Genomic DNA, 14,741 nt, shown 5'->3' with positions numbered 1-14,741 from the left:
AAAAAATAAATTATTTATTATATTTTATATTAAAATTTAAAATAATTATAATAATTAGATAAAATGAGTTGAAATGAATTTGAAATTCAAAATTGCCATTAAATGTAGATGCTTTTCTTTTCGAGTAGAATCTTTTCAAAGGTCTTTTATCTCACCGGTTCCTCTTTAGAATGGTGTGTGCCTTTAACCGGCCCCAATAAAAATCGGTCGTATGTAAAATTCTACACTGCATATCATGGATCTGGTCTCATCTAATAAAATCAATAGAAGTGAAGTTTATTCTTTGAGTGGGTCTACGCCTACTGCTGGGAGTTTTTTTTACTTTTTTTATATGATTTTTTTAATATTTTTAAATATTATTTTAAAAAAGAAAAATTTACAACATTATAAAAAAAAAAATACTTACTTAATCACGAAATTAAAAAAAAAAACTAAAAAAAAAATTACCAACGAGAACCCCTATCGGTAAGCATAGCTTTTTCTTTATTCTTTATCCTCGACAACTCTTTTGAACATTTATGAATTATCGTGAATTTTAAAAACCCAGACCGTCGCATGACACCAGATCTGTCGCTACCATAATCGGACAAAGTCGTCGCCCACCAAGCTATGCCGCCCCCAACAAATTCTGTCGCAATAGGAGACCACAACAGCTGCTACTTACATTCGTCGATCACAACCTTCGCCCACCACAGCATTTGAGCTCAAGTTGGCCATTGTCGTCGACAAAGTCGCCACTATTTCTTCCGCCATTTAATAGTTTGATTTTTGCAGTGAGGTATGATTTTTCCACTCATATGGTCAGTCATTTAGGAAGAAACTTGAAAATTGTTTGTGTATATTTTTTATGTATACATTTTAATGGTAGTGATTATAAATCTGAAAAATTTCCCGACTAAAATGTCATAATTTGAAATGGATTTTCTTGAGAAATTAGATTTTCTTGGCAAATTAGAATTTGCTAGTTAGTAGAGGGGCAAATAAATTTTTGGAGCATTATTTGCACATGGGACCGATTGATTCACATATATCTTTAACTAGTTAGTAGATACTTTTTTTTTTCCCTAGCATTATCATTTGTTGTGCGGTCATATGGAAGTTAAAATGAGAGACCTACGTAGCATTCACTTATTGGAGGGCTATTATTTGAAGGAGAACAGACCGACTAGCCAGAAGTTTTTCTCTTATCTCACACATCATTACGTGGTATAATTTTTTTTTCCTTTTCGTTGCTTTTGAAATTAAAAAAATAAAATAAAATCTTTTTTCCACGTTGGGTTCTTTTTGGTATATTTCTTAAACACCAAAATCATTTTTTTAATCTCCCAAAATAATCATCTAATTATATGGATATGTGTACATGAAAAAACAGCGTATAAGAAAAGCCTAGATTTCTCTCAGATCTAAAATAAACGTATTTCATAAGAACACTGGTAGTGGCTTCTTTATCTTTATCTTCATCTTTAAATTTAAAGAATATGTCTGAAAAATCATCCACATTGGTTTCTCTATCTTTATTTTTATCCATAGCTATAAACAGTGTTTCTTCAAATTTGAAGAAGCATTGTTTTAATCTTCAAACATTAAAAATAATGTTTTTTCTCTCTCTATCCGAACGACTCCTCTCTCTCACGCGAAAAGTCTCCCTCCATCCTCTCTCTCGCTCTCTCGCTCTCTTCTCTTCGACAGACCCATTCCCCTCGACGAAAGTCTTCCTCTTCTTCTCTCTTGCTCTCTCTTGCTCTCTCTACTCTCTTCTCTTCGACAACCCAGATTTACCTCGAATCTTCTTCTCTCTTGCTCTCTCTGCTCTATTCTCTTCGACAAACCCATTTTTGTTGCACTGTCTTCCTCCTTCCTCTCTCTTCTCTCTGCTCTGCTACACCATTGCCGAAAGCAAAGCTCAAGTGCACCACGGGGCTGTTCCTTCATCAACGACAACCTCTTATCTTGCCCAATACCCTATTTCGTGCGGCTATTTGGAAACCCTAGAAAAGGTGATTTCGTGCAAGCCATTTGTTTTGATTTTAAAAATTGTTTTGTGTGATTTTCCCTCATATGGAATGTGTGATTTCTCCTGATTAGAGTTTTTTTTAGGGTTTTTTGTGTGAGTTTTCCCGATATTGAACCGAGAATAGGGATACATAGAGCAGTGTAATTGATGTTCTTGGGTTTTTTAGATTGTACAGGCCTCTGTACATGCTTCTTATTTCTCGTAAAAAACAGTGCAAGTGTTGTATATGCTATGTATAAAAATTTAGGATTTGCTTCTTGTGGTTTGCAAATGAGAATGTATGCTAATTACCTCCATTGATTGGTATGATTTGCTTATGTTCTCTGCCCTTTTATTGCCAAAATGAAGAAAACTACTCTGTATAATACTAGGTTGAGTTCAAACATGACAAAGATTCTAACATGGCACTCGTGCCATTCTCCAATCATTGAAATTGAAAGTAGAATATCTCTTCTGAAATGCAATATTAATAGAAAGGTATCATGCGGAAGTGAGTCAGTTTGGTAAACAAGCCATTTGTATAACAGAAAGTTCACAAAACCCATTTATCTTTATGCATATAATAAAGCCTCTCATGCCTTTATATTTTTTACTTAGCTTTTAAATCAAACCATGTATATCTCTTCCTTTGGGACCCTACTTTCTTAATTATCAGTCCAAGCCTTTGGTTGTCATTGGACCAGTGAGATTCTTGAAGAAGAGATGGAAGAGATGCACATAAGGTTAAAAACTAATTAATTCTCGTGAATAGTTAGGTCTCTTTTTTATCTTCTATCTGTCCAAAGATTAAGTTAGCTCATGAAAATTTATCTCATTTTCAATACAATACATATCCACATTAAGAGCAATAGCAATTATGATGCTGGGTTTATTTTCAAAATCTCAAAAATTGAAATGCATACTCGAAGAAACCTTGAATTCCATAACACAACTGAAATAATCCTCACTTCAGGAAATAACTCAATTTGCTTGTAGTTTACTCGTAGACTTGTGGTTTTGCTTAAAAGATTGATTTTGCTTAAAACAGTGCTTATGTTCTCTGCCCTTTTTCTTGATTTGGATTGTATTTATCAAACCATTAAGTCAGTAGGTATGCATGCCTTTAGACAGATTCACACAAATAAAACGAAGGCATATTTATGTTTTTCCCATGTGCACTGCATACATACTCTGTTTTTTCCATGTATTTTGTTTTCTCCATGTTGCATACATACTTTGTCTATTGAGGCAGTTTTAGTAACATTTTATCCTTCAATATTTTGTTGAAGGATGAACTGTTTAATTGATGAGGATCCCTTCTTCACCACACTGTTGGAAAGTGGTGAAAGTGATATTAACAACCCCCCTATGGGCAGTGCAAGTGTTGATGTCCAAGCGACACAACCCCAACGGGAAAAAAGAAAACAAAAATCTCAGCGGGGTGTGTCATTTACTATAGAGGAAGATATTCTCCTCATTTCAACTTGGCTTAACATTAGTATGGATTCCATACAGGGGACTGATCAATCATCTACACAAATGTGGAGTAGAATTTATGACTACTACCACACATTTAAAAAACCTAATTGTCAAGAACGGTCTATACCTTCCTTGACCAATCGGTGGTCAATCGTTAAAAAATGCGTCAATAAATTTTGTGGTAGCTTAGCCCAAGTTGAAGGAATGCATCCAAGCGGTGCGACCGAGCAAGACAAGGTATAATGCTTTTTCCTATGTTTTGTGATTCTAATTATTACGTATTTGCAATGTTTTTAGTTGTATCTTGTTCCACTATTTTGTAGATTGATAAGGCAAAAATCTTGTACAAAGAGAACCAAAAACTTAACTTTAACATGGATCATTGTTGGAATTTATTGAGGCACCAACCGAAATGGCAAACACACATGGACCTCATAAAAAGAAAAAAAAATGGGACAAGTTCAGGTATTACTCCAAACTCAATACCTTTAGGGGAAGACGTGGAAAATATGTCCGTCGATTGTGAGAGACCTATGGGCAAGAAGGTTGAAAAAGCAAAAGAAAATGAAAGAAAGTGTAACGAAAAACAAAATATAATAATTAATGAGGCCTTAAACCAAATGAAAGATGATAGGAGGGCTTCTATGATGGAGAGAAGAGAATCGCAATTGAAGTATGAGAATGAAAGATCTGAGTTACTACTTCTTAAGAAGAGAAAACTTGAGTTAGAAATTAAGATTGAAAGAGAGAGATCTGACTTGGCAACTCTTAAAAAGAGAAAAACTGATATGAAAATTATGAACTTGGATATTGATTCCATGAATGGTCTGCAGCAAGAATATTTCCATAATTTTCAAATGGAGATCATTGAGGAACAAAGGAATAAAGTTATATCTCGTACATAGTTGTATGTTTGTACGATGGAGCTTTTGTAATTGTTTTGATTGTGGTGACATATTTTGGGTAATTTTTGTAATGCTGGTTGCACCAAATTGCATCATTTTTTTGTGGAGCTGGGCTGCTGTGGAGCTGTGGAGCTGGGCTGCTGCGGAGCTGTGGAGGTGCTGTGGAGCTGGGCTGCTGTGGAGCTGCTGGTTGACATATGGAGCTACCAAGTCCAACTTGAAGTAGTTCAAATTGTATTAAAATCAACTTTGTGGATTTTCTATTAAGTTGATTTTGATACATGAGGTTTAATGATAAATGTGTATGGAATTTCTTTTGGTTGGAAGTTGAATGCGAATGGAATTTATTTTGAGGCAGTTGAATTTATATGTAATTTATTTGGACAATTGAATTTGTATGGAATTATATTATATGAAGTTGTGAATTTGTATGAAATTTATTGGACTTGGAGTTGGATTTATTTGAGCTGGATGGTCTATTGAGTTTTTTTACCTTCAGGTAGTGTAATTTGACTTGAATTTATTAGACCATCCACATTTAACAATAGAACATCTAGATGCACAAATCAGATTTATAGAAAAAAAAATTATAAAATAATGAATATTTTATTATTATTTGATTTTAAGATGCATAATCTAATGTGGGACAAGTTCTTCATATGCAAAATCATTCTTCAAAAGATGTGATTTTGCATATGAAGATGCATAAACCACTACCAATGCTCTAAGGGGATGTTTGGTAATGCTTTTCATCTCATCCCATCTGGGTTATCTCATCTCATTTCATTCTCAAACATCACTCAAACACAAACATTTAAATTAATCATTACAACTTTTTCAAACTAATCATTCAAAAATACTCAAACACAAATATTTTCAAATTAATCATTATAACTTTTTCAAACTTTAAAACAAAATGCAAAAAGCAATTCAACTTTTTCACATCACAAAATAAATATAATGTTAAAAAATTATATTCTCATAATATTTTAATTTTATAATATTTTTCTTCAAGTTTTTTTCCTCTCCTTTTCCAAAACTCCATAACACATCATAACTCAAACTATTTTACCCTTATTCACAAATCATTTCACTACCATTTACAGATTTTTTATCTCATCTCATTTTTCAAACATCCTTTAAAGAGTTTTCTTCTCAAATGTATATTATAAGCTAATATTATTCTTTTATAAATCCCAATAAAAATACATCTAAAACAATTATTCAATTTAGACATATTTTTTAAAGCTCCCTCCTATGAAAACATTTTCCCAATTAGATGAATTTTGAACAGTATTTACTGGTTATTCTAAATAGTGAAATTATGCCTCCTTTAGGAATTCATTTCATCTCATCTCATTTCTAAACATCACTAAAATACAAACACTTTTCAATTTCAAATTTTTAACTTTTTCATTTAATCATTACAACTTTTCTAACTTCTAAATAAAACACAAATAACAATTCAACTTTTCAAATTTCAAAAAGAAAAATTATATTATAACATTATTTTAATTTTATAGTATATTTATTAAACTTTTTTTCTCTCATTTTCCAAAATCCAATAAAACATATTAACTCAAATTATTTCACTATTATTCACAGATTTCTCATCTTATTCCTCATACGAAAGCTTAGAAATCATGGCTAGATTTGAACTGAGTATGGCTTCTAGTCAGGAGCAATTTTGTCATCATAAGGACAATACTGAAAATCAGGATTTTTTTTTTTTTTTTAACAAAAGTTCAGCAAAATCCAACAGAACACATATTAGTAGTCTGCAATATTTGTGAATGCAGAGTTTTTTCATTTTACAAAATCATATTCATTAAATGCCATTGAAATTCTTTTTAGATTTATATGTATTAAATTGTTGACATATGCATGGTGGTGGATTTCTAGATCCCAAACCCATTCCTACATGCTAGCTCTCTAAAGGCACATGGACAAATTTCAATCAACGCCAGCCCATGAGAAACCAAAACAAACTTTCCTCTTCCAAAATTCACGACTTCCTAACAAAATCAAATATTCTGTACAAGCTGCATTAAGATTCTAAATTTATATATCATTGCTTGTAGTAATTAATTAATGTTTATGAATATTCAATTTCAATTTGACTCGTATCGATGTCGATGCATTTTTCTGTTGAGAACGATTGCAACAATAAATAAAGCATAGAAAATAGAAATGAGAGAGACATAAAAATTTATGTGGTTTGACATTGATGCCCTTGTTCACCGGTATTTGGGATGGAATATATTAAATTTGATGATTTTACAAGCTCTCATAGCATTACTTTGCATTTTATACAATGATACAAATGGAAGAAATTAGAAATTGAAGACGGATTGCTTCCTTGTGAAGAAGTTTCCAAGTCCTTTTACCTTTGATCGCCTCCCTCCTCTTAGCCAATGTCTCCTTACATAAAGCCAATGTCTCCTTACTTTATGTTAGGGTTGTCAATTTTTAACATGGCCTACGAAACCTGACACATAATAACAAGGTTAGGGTTGGGTATATTTGGGTTTATATCAATTCGAGTCATTTTAAATTTGATCTAATTAATAATCGGGTCATATCGAGTTAATTCATGAGTTTACGTGTTGACCCAGCTGACTCAATTAGAAAAAAGAGAAACGATTATTCGAGTCATAGATCAGTTAGGTCAACTCGTGACATAATTGACTTGCCACATATTTTTAATTAAATATTGAGTTTTAAATTGAAAAATATAACTCTTATTTTCTTGTATAGTCTTTGCCTTGTTATATTATTAGGAATGAATTTGGTTTGGTCTAGTCTGGTCAGTCCGTAGGGAAGTTTTGGAATCAGACTGAAAATTTCAATCCATCCTTTTTCCACCTCGGACAGGATCGAATACCCCCAATAGACCGGATAAGACCATTAGTTATCGGTCCATTCAGTCCGTTTGGTTTGACCCAATACAAAATGGGCCAGTTTTATGTTGGCCAGCCAAATGACATGTCTATATATTTCTCAGTCTAAGTGACATTTTATCCTTTTTTGAGCCCAAATTACATAAAAAAAAAAAAAAAAAGGAACTTGAAAAAGAAGCAATAACATCCAAACTCTAAATAAAATAAAATAAAAATAGAAATGAAAAGGAATAAATATATATATATAATTATCCATATGGACTATATCCATCAACCATACTAGTAAAATTAAAAACAAGAAATAGAGAAAAATAAATTAAAAAGAACCCTAATCATCCAAATTCCAAATATAAGAAAAAAATGAAAAAAGGTTAAGGACAGCTAACAAAAATTATTATAATGCAGGCATTTAGTCATAACCTACCTATTTATAAAACAATATTACAAATTACTCCCGAATTAAAATAAAACAAATTGTATCTAACCACGGCCTAAATAACCAAAAGGGAATCAACATAGTTAGTTACATAATCCAATGATCAGAAATGACTGAATGACTAATGAGGCCACAACTAAAACTCCAGTCTCCACAAGTCACAAAAACAATTTTATTGTAAAAACATAGCAAACAAATATCTTAATTTAAAATCTTTTTTCATGCTAATCAAAATAACTAGTACAGTAGTATATTTTTATCATCTCAATCATCTGCAATGAATGTAGGCATTGTATTCAAAACCTCCATAGAATTTTTAACATCCCCAACATGTTCTAGACATAAAAGATAAAACCAAACAAATTATATAAATTTACATAACATACAAAGCAATAAATAATGAAAAGATATAAAACAAAATAAATTTATTATGTACCCATATCCAACTTCTCAAAATGTTCCACCTCATCCATTTGCCTTCGTATCACATGCATAATCAACACTATAATAATTATATTCTGCCTTAGGTTTAGTTGGATCACCTTTTAGTATTCTTGTGAAATCATCCCAAACCATTACCCTTGTGTTAAATTGTTAGCATCATCTGTGGTAGAGTCTCCCGAAATCGTTTCTTTTGAAGTGTCCATCTAAAAAAGAATCAAACAAAACTTAATTAACTTAACAATTAAGTCTATTTAACTGTTAACAAGTAATTAAAATAAAGACAATGAATATTATTATAAATTTATAATTAATCAGAAAAGAAAGTTTAATTTGTAAATAATATTTTCACCATGAATCAACAAATGTTGGTAATGAAGAATAAAAAAAAAACACTGAGCATCACAGATTCACAATCACATATACTGTTTGGGCACTAGGTAGATTAGTTAAAAATAGATTCACAATCACAAATTCACATATACTGAGCATCCAAGATTCATAATCACATTAGCATATACTGAGCATCACATCAAAAACAAAGGCAAGAACTCAAGAACCCAGTGGCAGTGGAAGATGAATAAGGCATCAGTAATAAGAGCCAAATAAATTAGGCTAAAGAATTTACACAACTCAAGGCTCAACTGCATGTAGTCCTGAAGTTTTTGAAGGAGCAGGAGCTAGGTTAATGGAGACGATGGCATCGGGCGAGTGAATGGGGAGGAGGGAGGTGCGAAGTCATACTCCCTGGTTATTGAAACAACGCCATTTGGATTGAAAATAAATCCATACGGTGTCGTTTCAATAACTGGCATATTAAGAAAAAATAAAGAGTTGCGTGAAACGACGTAATTTCATGCAACTCGGTTTCATTCTTGTGATTGAAAACGGCACCGTTTAAACTCAATTACACTCTAAGCGCAAAGTTTTGATATGCACTAGAATAATATTTTTCTGTCTTTTCTTTTTTGGTAGATAAATTAATACTAAAAATGATTTAAAATAGTAAAATTAAAATTAAGTGAGCTCTTTGATGTTGATTATTTAAATAACTCATTAAAAAATAATTAATTATAATTATATTTATGATGTTAATAGTTACTAACTTAGACTTTAGTATTCATAATGACCTATATTAAAATTCTAACATTTTATATATGGTTAATGAATATTAAATAATTTCATTGTCAATAGACTATTAATGCTTACTTGCAACTTAAGTATTTTAAAAATAATTACTTAATTACTTTAATTAGGTGTAGATAGTAGAATATGTATCTACATATAATAACATATATTATCATATGGTTTATCATATGATATGTTAGTTAATTGATATCATATATTATTTAACAATTTATATGGTTAATTGTGATAGATTAGATGAAAATTACATAATTAACTTATACAACTACTATATAAAATAATATATTATATATATAATATTTAAAAAAATTTCATGTAAACAGTTCGATCGATTTCGGTTCGATCCAGTCCAAAAAAATCCGACTCTGGTCCAGCTTTGTTTCAACTCCGACATAACGAAGTCAAAGTCGAAGTCAGAGTTGGATTTTTTCTTCTTCTTTTTTTCCAGTCAGAGTTGGAGGTGTTGCTAGACCAACTTCGATCCGATCTGACTTTATGCTCCGACTCCGACTCCAACTTTGCCCTCCGACTCCGATAATATACATATGTTATAAAATTATGTATATTTATCATATATATTGGTATAGTTATATAGATATATAACTAGAACTTATATAGTTTAATTTAATAATATACTAGTATGAGCTAATTATTATAAAATAAAATACTAATATTATAGTATAAATAGACTAATTATAGTTTAGTATATGTAAACATTATAGTATTACTACCATACATAATCATGCATAGAAATATGTTAGACACTAGTATTGAAATAAGTCTAGTATAATAAGTTAATAATACATAATCCTAATTACTAAAGTATAATAACATGTAATTAGACACTATAAAGTCTAGTATATAATTAACTTGGAAATAAATTTGACATTAGTATAATAACATGCAATATTAACGTATACTAACATGTTTAGACACTAGAGTATAAGTTTTGTATAGAAATAAATTAGATACTAGTATATAAATAACTAATAAGTTTAGTATAATAAGTAATAACATATAATATTATTTTACTAAAGTATAATAGTATGTAATTGGACACTACAAAGAAGTCCAGTGTAGAAATAAGTTATAAAGAAGTTAGACACTCGTATAATATAATTACAAGTAATATTATATTATAATAACATGTAATTAGATACTATAGTATAAGTCTAGTATAGAAATATATTAGACATTAGTATAGAAACAAGTCTAATATAATAAGTTAATAACACATAATACTACAGTATAATAACATATAAGTAGACACTAGAAATAATATGTAATATTATAATATGATAATATGTACTTAGATATTATAGTATAAGTTTAGTACAAAAATAAGTTAGATATTAGTATATAAGTAAATAAGCAGTTAATAATTTAGTTTTAGTTTTAAATTTTTGGAAAAATTGAAATTTGAAAGCCCATATTTTTTTTTAAAAATGAATAAATATGAAGTTAAAAAAAAGTCAAAAAGCCCAAGTCGAAGTTGGAGTTCGGATTTGAACTCCGATTATGTCGGTGCTCACCCCACCAGACCTAAAAAAATGAATAGGTCAAATAGGTCTTGTTGGGTCATCTTGATATATAATCCTATTGGATTTAAATTGAGGTGTTTGACCCGTTTATTATTCGTGTCCGATTCAGAATGACTCGAAATTGAGTCAAACAATAACTCGACACCACCTGACACAATCTGACGCATTTGACACCCCTACTTTCTTCCCTTGTCATGGGATTTTAATACATCAGTGGGCTAAGTTATAACTCATGTGCTTCTATTTTTAATAATATGCACTTACATTATAACATGAAAATTATGGGAGATTTAAAAAATTATGCCCTTTTGCTTATTAATTATTATGTCATAATCATAGTAAGTTAACAACTAAAAAAGAAAGGTGACTTTGGTTTATGACAACATGTTTTTATCATTGTATGTAAATTCTTTTAGATTTAAAGTGACAAAAACGAGAAAATAAGATGGAAGTTGAAAGAGTAATCTATTTATTTTTTATTCAATGTCAATGAAATGGATAAGTTAGTTAATCCTCTAAAAAAATTTTTTTTTTAAAGGTTTGCTACATAGAAACCACTGTAGCAGTGCTCCGGGCATGGTGTAATATTGGTGGTGCCATGCCTGCAATATTGAAGAGCGACTAAGTGATACTCAAGTCTAATTATCTTGAATTGCCGGCAATGAATTCTTTTATCTCTATGTATATAACAATCTCATTAACTATTTTATTTAAGAGAAATTGGAATTTTAAAAAATGAAAGAATAAGCATATGCATGTGAAATTAGAGAATGTTTAGATACTAGTAAGCTTCGTGAGCATTGCTGCTGAAATTAGAAAGCGATTGATTTGGCATTCATGAAATGGCTGGTATGGATGACAATGATGATTTCTAGTGTGGATGTATTGCTCAAAGATATAAACTCGGCAACATAGAATTCAGCTAGTTCATTCATTAGCAGTTTTAAAACATGGGAAAGTATTTTCTTGGACAGGTCATTGGTAGAAAGTTTTGAAAGTCGGTTTCATTTTATGTGATTTCATTTTATGGATTGCTCATTATTCCAAAAAGAATTGCTCACAAAACCAAACAAATTGGTTGCCAGTGACAAATACTGTAAGGGTTGCTCTAGAGTCTACTAATTATGGTTTCTTTTACATTCTCTTCTTTCCTTTCTCTTCTTTATTTTTTTACTAAACTTCTTATATTGAATTCTTTTTTTTTTTTTTTTTGCCTCTCTTCCAGTGTAAGCATCAGTTAGCTGCAAGACTAGCTCTGTCATTTGGAGCTTTTATTGAAGTTAAGGTGTCTAATAAGCAGCTAGCAATACTGCTATCAAAACTCTGAAGTCCTTTGGTGATAGCCACTTTTGCATTGAGTTTGATGTGGAGCATAAGCAAAAAATATAGTTGTTGTGTTTAATCAGATCTTGGTTGTAATTGTGGACAACTATTTTAGAGTGTAATTTTGGTATGCTCTGCTGTAATGCTTGGCTGTAATTGTGGACAGATCTTGGTTGTAGTTATGGACAAATATTGTAAGTGTAATGTTGCGGACAGATTGGTTGTAATTCTAGAAATATTATGGTGGTTAGTGTATTTTTTGGCACAGTTTGGTTCTAATTTTGGATAGATATTGTTATCATTACAATCATAATCAACAGAGTGCAATGTAAACAATTAAATTATAAACATGTTTTTGTAAGTAACATTCAAAGTTACATTCCAAAATATCTTACAAACATTACAACATTTCAAAAAAACATTAACTGAATGAACATTACAGCACAAATCACAACAAAATAATATCCAATCCAGCTTCGTCTTGAGTTTATTTGCCTTTCATATTGCTTGATTCTTGTGCAACTATTTAATCATGCAAATGATATACAGCCAGAATATCTTGAGTCCTAAGAAATCAGTAGTTTTCCGGCTGTTGCTCTCGTAACTCTCTGTAAAAGGAAACAAAAAATTAATTAATGTTTCTTGTTGGAGCTATTCATGTCAATCATGTAAAAAACATGAGTTCAAGCAATGGAAGTTATATTTGTGTCTTCATCGACGTAGTTCGACATCGATATATTTTTGTAAAATGTACTATGAGATTATCCTTTTTTATTTAGATCATTGAATTTAACCAATTGCAATTAGTTTTGTTTTAGAATCCCAATTAGTGGAGATGTGAGATGCAGATATTTTTCTTCAAGGGTTCAAAACGATTGACCACTGTCATGAGATCAACTATGGTGATGAAACCAGACTTGTGTGTAACACCCCGTATTTTAGTGTATTTTTATTGAAGGATTATTTTAATAATTCAAAAATTTATTCTCTTGTTTTAAAATTATATGATATTTTAAATGGTTTATTTTATGATCTTTAAATTGTAAAAATTAAATTGTTATGTTTTCTTAATATTTATTTATTGTTGTACATTTAAATTGTTCTTCTTTTTAAATTAATTGATTGTGAGATTTAATTATTTTATTTTCATTGTATCATTACGTTTAATTTATTTTAATGGATTTGCTGTTTTAAAATTATTTTCGTTGGATCATTTTCTGTGACCTAAGATGTGAGGATTGGACCTCATTTCTTTCCCTTCATTTTTCTTTTTCCTTTTTTCTTTTCTTTCCTCTAGCTCTCCTCCGCGCGACACCCTTCTCTCCCTCTCTCTCCCTGTGCGTTTTTGTCCCTCTCCCAGCCCACCACCGCCGTGCCGCCGTGGCGCTCACCGCCCAGCCCATTCGCTCTCCCACCGGCCAGCGACCACCTCCCTCCATGGAACTCATGCATGCCACTCAGGACATCTATCATTTAGTAAAATCTAGGACAATCAATTTGTTAGTTCATCAACACTAAAGAAAACCCATGTCTCTCTAGTTGTCTATAAGTTCCAGGGTTTTCTTAATCACTTCTTGTCACAATCCTAACTTTGTTAAAGGTAAAATAGGAAGTTCATTGTGATGGCTATCAAACCGCAATTTCCAACACTGAAAAAAATCAACCATCCTTTCCAAGCATCACGCATATTAGCCCAAAAGACTATAAACAACTTGGCATAACGTGCTAGCTACCTCACAGTGGAGTTCATAATGGGGTTTGTGACAAGCAAACATCTCCAACACTTATAAAAGTCTAGCAACCTTTCCAGGCATCACCCATATTAACCAAAATATAGAGAGAACATCTACAGGAGCCATGAGAGGCAACATCTACATGAGGTACCATTAGTTTCTAGCAAATACAGAGAGAAAAAATAGATGAAACAGAGAAAAAAAAAGAAGAAAGTAAATGTATGCTAAACCTCCTAAAGATCTGAGGGTAGCTTCGCGTCAGTGGATTGAGGGCGGCTTCGAGTAAGTGGACTGAGATGAAACCAAGAGCTTCGTCGTTGGTGGACTGAGGGACCGAGGGCTTCGTCGTTGGTGGACTAAGGGACTGAGGGCTTCGTTGATGGACTGAGGGACCGACGACTACGGGACTTATCTCCTCGGGAGGCTGAAGGAAGGGAATGAGGGCTGAGAGGTTCGAGGGCTTGGGGGCAAAATGGAGGTTCGGGAGGGTTGGCGTGCTTCAATGGCTAAGATTCGGGGGAGGGGGGGGGGATTCGAGGGCTTGGCATCGAGATGGAGGCGGAGGGCTTGGGGTCTGATATGGAGGTTCGGGAGGGGGCTTCGAGGGCTTGGGGGCGAAATGGCAAATGGGAATGAGGCTGAGAGACGAAACGCCTCAAACCGATTCAGTGTCTAAGTGAACCCGGTCTACACGTCATGTGTGTAATGGATGCACCGAAATAATGGCTTCTGTGAAGATTTTTCCTTTTTTTTTTATAAAGCATAAGTACATCGTTGCTTTATTTAGTCGCCCGGGTAACCTAAAGTCGCCGCAATAGTTGCTCCGAAGGAAAATTACGGCTCA

The sequence above is a fragment of the Juglans microcarpa x Juglans regia genome, chromosome 4S, assembly GCF_004785595.1.
Source record: "Juglans microcarpa x Juglans regia isolate MS1-56 chromosome 4S, Jm3101_v1.0, whole genome shotgun sequence".
In the NCBI taxonomy this organism is placed as follows: Eukaryota; Viridiplantae; Streptophyta; class Magnoliopsida; order Fagales; family Juglandaceae; genus Juglans; species Juglans microcarpa x Juglans regia.
This window is presented reverse-complemented; position numbering follows the sequence as displayed.